The 6,634-nt window shown below is 43.7% G+C and overlaps 1 protein-coding gene across 1 annotated transcript in view; it reads left to right on the forward strand.

The window, feature by feature from the left end:
• The window catches only part of LOC134341244 (zinc finger protein 229-like), a 63,495-nt gene that overhangs the window by 35,259 nt on the left and 21,602 nt on the right, over positions 1–6,634 (forward strand). The window lies entirely within an intron of this gene.

Here is a 6,634-nt window from a genome sequence, read left to right on the forward strand (position 1 = left end):
AGCTCATTCCATACTCCCACCACTCTCTGTGTGAAGAAGCCCCCCCTAATGTTCCCTTTAAACTTTCCCCCCCTAATGTTCCCTTTAAACTTTTCCCCCCTCACCCTTAACCCATGTCCTCTGGTTTTTTTCTCCCCTTGCCTCAGTGGAAAAAGCCTGCTTGCATTCACTCTATCTATACCCATCATAATTTTATATACCTCTATCAAATCTCCCCTCATTCTTCTACGCTCCAGGGAATAAAGTCCTAATCTTTCTCTGTAACTGAGTTTCTCAAGTCCCGGCAACATCCTTGTAAACCTTCTCTGCACTCTTTCAACCTTATTAATATCCTTCCTGTAATTTGGTGACCAAAACTGAACACAATACTCCAGATTCGGCCTCACCATGCCTTATACAACCTCATCATAACATTCCAGCTCTTATACTCAATACTTTGATTAATAAAGGCCAATGTACCAAAAGCTCTCTTTACGACCCTATCTATCTGTGATGCTACTTTTAGGGAATTTTGTATCTGTATTCCCAGATCCCTCTGTTCCACTGCACTCCTCAGTGCCTTACCATTAACCCTGTATGTTCTACCTTGGTTTGTCCTTCCAACGTGCAATACCTCGCACTTGTCTGTATTAAACTCCATCTGCCATTTTTCCAGTTGGTCCAAGTCCCTCTGCAGGCTCTGAAAACCTTCCTCACTGTCTACTACACCTCCAATCTTTGTATCATCAGCAAATTTGCTGATCCAATTTACCACATTATCATCCAGATCATTGATATAGATGACAAATAACAATGGACCAGCACTGATCCCTGTGGCACACCACTAGTCACAGGCCTCCACTCAGAGAAGCAATTCTCTACTACCACTCTTTGGCTTCTTCCATTGAGCCAATGTCTAATCCAATTTACCACCTCTCCATGTATACCTAACGACTGAATTTTCCTAACTAACCTCCCATGCGGGACCTTGTCAAAGGCCTTACTGAAGTCCATGTAGACAATATCCACTGCCTTCCCTTCATCCACTTTCCTGGTAACCTCGAAAAACTCCAATAGATTGGTCAAACATGACCTACCACGCACAAAGCCATGTTGACTCTCCCTAATAGGTCCCTGTCTATCCAAATGCTTGTAGATTCTGTCTCTTAGTACTCCCTCCAATAACTTACCTACTACTGACGTTAAATTTACTGGCCTATAATTTCCCGGATTACTTTTCGATCCTTTTTTAAACAACAGAACATGAGCCACTCTCCAATCCTCCGGCACCTCACCTGTAGACAGCGACATTTTAAATATTTCTGCCAGGGCCCCTGCAATTTCAACACTAGTCTCCTTCAAGGTACGAGGGAGCACCCTGTCAGGTCCTGGGGATTTATCCACTTTAATTTTCCTCAAGACAGCAAGGACCTCCTCCTTTTCGATCTGTACAGTTTCCATGATCTCACTACTTGTTTCCCTTAATTCCATAGACTTCATGCCAGTTTCCTTAGTAAATACAGACGCAAAAACCTCTTTAAGATCTCCTCCATTTCCTTTGGTTCCGCACATAGCCGACCACTCTGATCTTCAAGAGGACCAATTTTATCCCTTACAATCCTTTTGCTCTTAATATACCTGTAAAAGCTCTTTGGATTATCCTTCACTTTGACTGCTAAGGCAACCTCATGTCCTCTTTTCGCCCTCCTGATTTCTTTCTTAAGTATTTTCTTGCACTTCTTATACTCCTCAAGCACCTTATTTACTCACTGCTTCCTTTACATGTCATACATATCTCATCTAAAACACTGTCCTTCACCCATTGATATCTTTTGTAAATCTTTTTACAGGTTACAAATTACAAATGGGAATCCTAAACACAACAACAAGTCATCTAAGTCATTTATATACAGCATTTAAAGAAGTGGTCCCAACACCAACCCCTGCAGAACACCACTAGTCACTGGCAGCCAACCAGACAAGGATCCTTTTATTCCCACTCGCTGCCTTCTTCCAATCAGCCAATGTTCTAATCTTAGTAACTTTCCTGTAATGCCACAGGCTCTTGACTTGGTAAGCAGCCTCATGTGTCGCACCTTGTCAAAGGCCTTCTGAAAGTCCAAATATACAACATCCACTGCATCCTCTTTATCTATCCTTGTAATCTCCACAAAAAATTCCAACAGGTTCATCAGGCAGGATTTTCCCTGAAGGAAACCATGCTGACTTTGTCCTATCTTGTCCAGTGTCACCAAGTACTCCATCACCTTGTCCTTAACAATTGACTCTTACATCTTCCCAACCACTGAGGTTAGGCTAACTGGTCTATAATTTCCTTTCTGCTGCCTTCTTCCTTCCTTAAAGAGTGGAGAGACATTTGCAGTTTTCCAGTCTTCTGGTACCATGCCAGAGTCCAATGATTTTTGAAAGATCATTTCTAATACCATCACAATCTCTAACGCTACCTCTTTCAGAACCCTAGGGTGCAGTTCATCTGGTCTGGGTGACTTATGTACTTTTAGATCTCTCAGCTTTTTGACCACTTCCCTTGTAATAGTAACTGCACCCACTTCTCTTCCTTCACACACCACAACATCTGGCACACAGCTAGTGTCTTCCACAGTGAAGACTGATGCAAAATACTCAACTAGTTCATCAGCCATCTCCTTGTCCCCTGTTATTGTTTCTCCTCCCTCATTTTCTAGCAGTCCTATATCCTTTCATCTCTTTTATTTTTAACATACTTGAAAAAGCTTTTACTACCACTTTGATGTTATTTGCCAGCTTGCTTTGATATTTCATCTTTTTCCTTCTAATAATTCTTTTAGTTGCTCTCTGTAGGTTTTTAAAAACTTCCCAATCCTTTATCTTCCTGCTAATTTTGCTTTGTTGTATGTCCTCTCTTTTGTTTTTACATTAGCTTTGATTTACCTTGTCAGCCCCGGTTGCACTATTTTGCCATTTGAGTATTTCTTCACTTTTGGAATACACATGTCCTCATTTTTCCCAGAAACACATGCCATTGCTGCTCTGCTGACATCCCTGCCAAAGGCTCCTTCCAGTTTACTTTGGCCAACTCCTCTCTCATACCACTTTTAATTTCCGTTACTCCACTGAAATTCTATACCGTCAAACTTTACTTTATCCCTATCAAATTTTAAGTTGAAATCAATCATATTGCGATCACTGGTTCCGAAGGGTTCTTTTACCTTAAGCTCCCAAACCGCCTCTGGTTCAATACATAACACCCAATCCAATATAGCTAATCCCCTAGTAGGCTCAATGACAAACTGTTTTAAAAAGCCATCTCTCAGGCATTCAACAATACTCAACAGTATTGAGATTGATTACCAACCTGATTTTCCCAATCGACCTGCGTGTCAAAATCTCCCGTGACTATCATAACATTGCCCTTTTCACATGCCTTTTCTATTTCCTGTTGTAATCTGTAGTCCACCTCCCAACCACTGTTGGGAGGCCTGTATATAACTGCCATCAACATCCTTTTACCCTTGCAGTTTCTTAGAAACATAGAAAACCTATTCCATGTACCTGTCCAGGAGTCTCTTAAAAACCCACATTAGTTTCTTCCAGTTACCCTTGCAGTTTCTTAACTCAACCCACAAGGATTCAACATCTTCTGATCCTATGTCACATTTTTCTACTGATTTAATGCCATTCTTTACCTGTAGAGCCACTCCATCCCCTCTGCCTACCTTCCCATCCCTCCGATACAATGTGTAACCTATGACATTCAGCTCCCAACCACAATCATCCTTTAGCTATGATTCAGTCATGGCCACAACATCATAGCTGACAATCTGTAACAGTGCAACAAGATCATCCACCTTATTTCTTATACTATGCACATTTAGATAAAACACCTTGAGTACCATATTTGCTATCCTTTCTGATTATGCATCCCTAATATTCTGATACTCAGCCTGTTGGCTGCAACTAAGTCCCACCACCTGCCCGCCCTTCCTGACAGTCTGTCTGCTCACTATCTTTACTTTTTTACCACCAGTCCTATCCTGAGTTCCTTCACTCCAGTTCCCACCGCCCTGCCAAATTAGTTTAAACCTTCCCCAACAGCTCTAACAAACCTGCCCACGAGAACATCGGTGCCCCTCGGGTTCAGGTGCAACCCGTCACTTTTGAACAGGTCATACCTCCCCCATAAGAGATCCCAATGATCCAAGAACCTGAAGCCCTACCTCCTGCACCAGCTCCTCAGCCACACATTTATCTGCCAAATCATCCTGTTTCTACCCTCACTGGTGTGTGGCACAGGCACACTCCAGAAATTACTACCCTGGAAGTACTGCTTCTCAGCTTTCTACTTCGCTAATTCACCTGCTCTGTGCATGGGGCTAGATCTAAGTCATCTAGCCTGAAGATACGTCAGAAAATTCACAGCAGTAAGAAGCCGTCCACTTGCTCCATATACAGGAAGAGATTCGCTCTCTTGGCCCACCTGCTACCAACAATGAATTCACAAGGGAGAGAGACTTCAACCTTTCTGGGTGCGCTAAGTGGTTCACTCAGTCATCTGATTTGCTGACACATGAAAGAATTCACACTGGGGAGAGGCTGTTCATTTGCTCGGACTATGGGAAGTGATTCACTCAGTCATCCTACTTACAGGCACACCAGCAAGTTCATAGTGGGGAAAGGCCATTCAGCTGCCCAGACTGTGGGAAGGGATTCATTTGGTCATCTGACCGATTGACCCACCAGTCAGTTCACACTGCAGGTCAGTGGGGGTGGGGGGATGCCGTTAACCTTCTCAGACTCTGGGAAGGGTTTCACTCAATCATCTCACCTACACGCACACCAGTGTTCACACTGGAGAGAGGCCCTTCATTTGTTCAGTGTGTGGGAAGGGATTCACTCACCCATCCAACCTCTGGAAACGTCAGTCAGTTCACCTTGGGAAGGGATTCACTCAATCATCCAACCTACAGGCAACTAATGAATTCATACAGGAGAGAAACCATTCACTTGCTTAAGTGGGAAGCCATTCAGTCAGTCACCTCAACTGAGGGTACACCAGTCAGTTCTCACTGGGAGAGACTATTCACCTACTCAGACTGTGGGAAGAGATTCACTCGGTCATCTTACCTACTGGTACACCAGCAAGTTCACACTGGTGAGAGGCCATTCACCTGCTCAGAATGTGGGAAGAAATTCAATCGATCATCTGACCTGCTGGCATACCAGTCAGTTCACTGGGCAGAGACCATAAGCCTGGTCAGAATGTGAGAAGGGATTCATTCGGTCACCCTACCTACTGGCACACCAATGAATTCACACAGGAGAGAGGCCATTCATGTGCTCAGACTATAGGAAGGGATTCACTTGATCATATAAACTAGAGGTGTACCAGTCAGTTCACGATGGGGAGTGTCCTTTCACCTGCTCAGACAGTGGGAAGGGATTCAGTCAGTCATTTCAACTGAAGGTACATCAGTGAGTTCACACTGGGGAGAGGCCGTTCACCTGCTCTGAATGTGGGAAGGGATTCACTCGGTCATCCCAACGTGTAAAGCACTGACAAAAAAATTTAAATAATTTTCATGATGGATATTTAACCATCACAGTTGCTGAATCAAGAGTTATGTTTAAAATTGACTTTTGTGTCGAACTCTGCAATTATTGCTGCTTTTCATCAAACCCAGTTCTGCACCCTGGTCACTGGGCATGAGAGGAGTTTCTTCTGCAGGTGTTCACCTTTAGGGTTGCAAATATTGTTCCCTTGTTCAAGGGTTGTAAACGTTGTTCCCTTGTTCAAGAAAGGGAGTAGAGATAACCCAGGAAATTATAGACCAGTGAGTCTGACTTCAGTGGTGAGCAAGTTGTTGGAGAAGATCCTGAGAGGCAGGATTTATGAGCATTTGGAGAGACATAATCTGATTAGGGATTGTCAGCATAGTTTTTATCAACGGCAGGTCATGCCCTTGAGGAAGTAACAAAACACATTGATGAAAGTAAGACAGTGGATGTAGTGTGTATGGATTTCAGTAAGGCAGTTGATAAGGTTCCCCATGCAAGGCTCCTTCAGAAAGTAAGGAGACATGGGATCCAAGATGACCTTGCTTTGTGGATCCAGAATTGGCTTGCCCACAGAAGGCAAAGGGTGTCTGTAGATAGTTTGTATTCTGCATGGAGGTCGGTGACCAGTGATGTTCCGCGGGGATCTGTTCTGAGACCCCCTCTTTGTGATTTTTATAAATGACCTGGATGATGGGTTAGTAAGTTTGCTGATGACACAAAGGTTGGGGGTGTTGTGGGTTGTCTGGAGGGTTGTCAGGTTACAACGGGACATCAGTAAGATGCAAAACTGGACAGAGAAGTGGCAGATGGAATTATCCCAGATAAGTGTGAAGTGGTTCATTTTGGTAGGTCAAATTTGAAGATAGAATATAATATAAATAGTAAGACTCTTGGTAGTGTGTTGGATCTGAGAGATCTTGGGGTCTGCCTCAGGACACTCAAAGCTGCTGCGCAGGTTGACAGTGTTGTTAAGAAGGCTTATGGCGAAGGGTCTCGGCCTGAAACGTCGACTGTACCTCTTCCTAGAGATGCTGCCTGGCCTGCTGCGTTCACCAGCAACTTTGATGTGTGTTGCTTGAATTTCCAGCAACTGCAGAAT

Source organism: Mobula hypostoma (genome assembly GCF_963921235.1).
Source record: "Mobula hypostoma chromosome 10 unlocalized genomic scaffold, sMobHyp1.1 SUPER_10_unloc_2, whole genome shotgun sequence".
NCBI classification, from domain to species: domain Eukaryota; kingdom Metazoa; phylum Chordata; class Chondrichthyes; order Myliobatiformes; family Myliobatidae; genus Mobula; species Mobula hypostoma.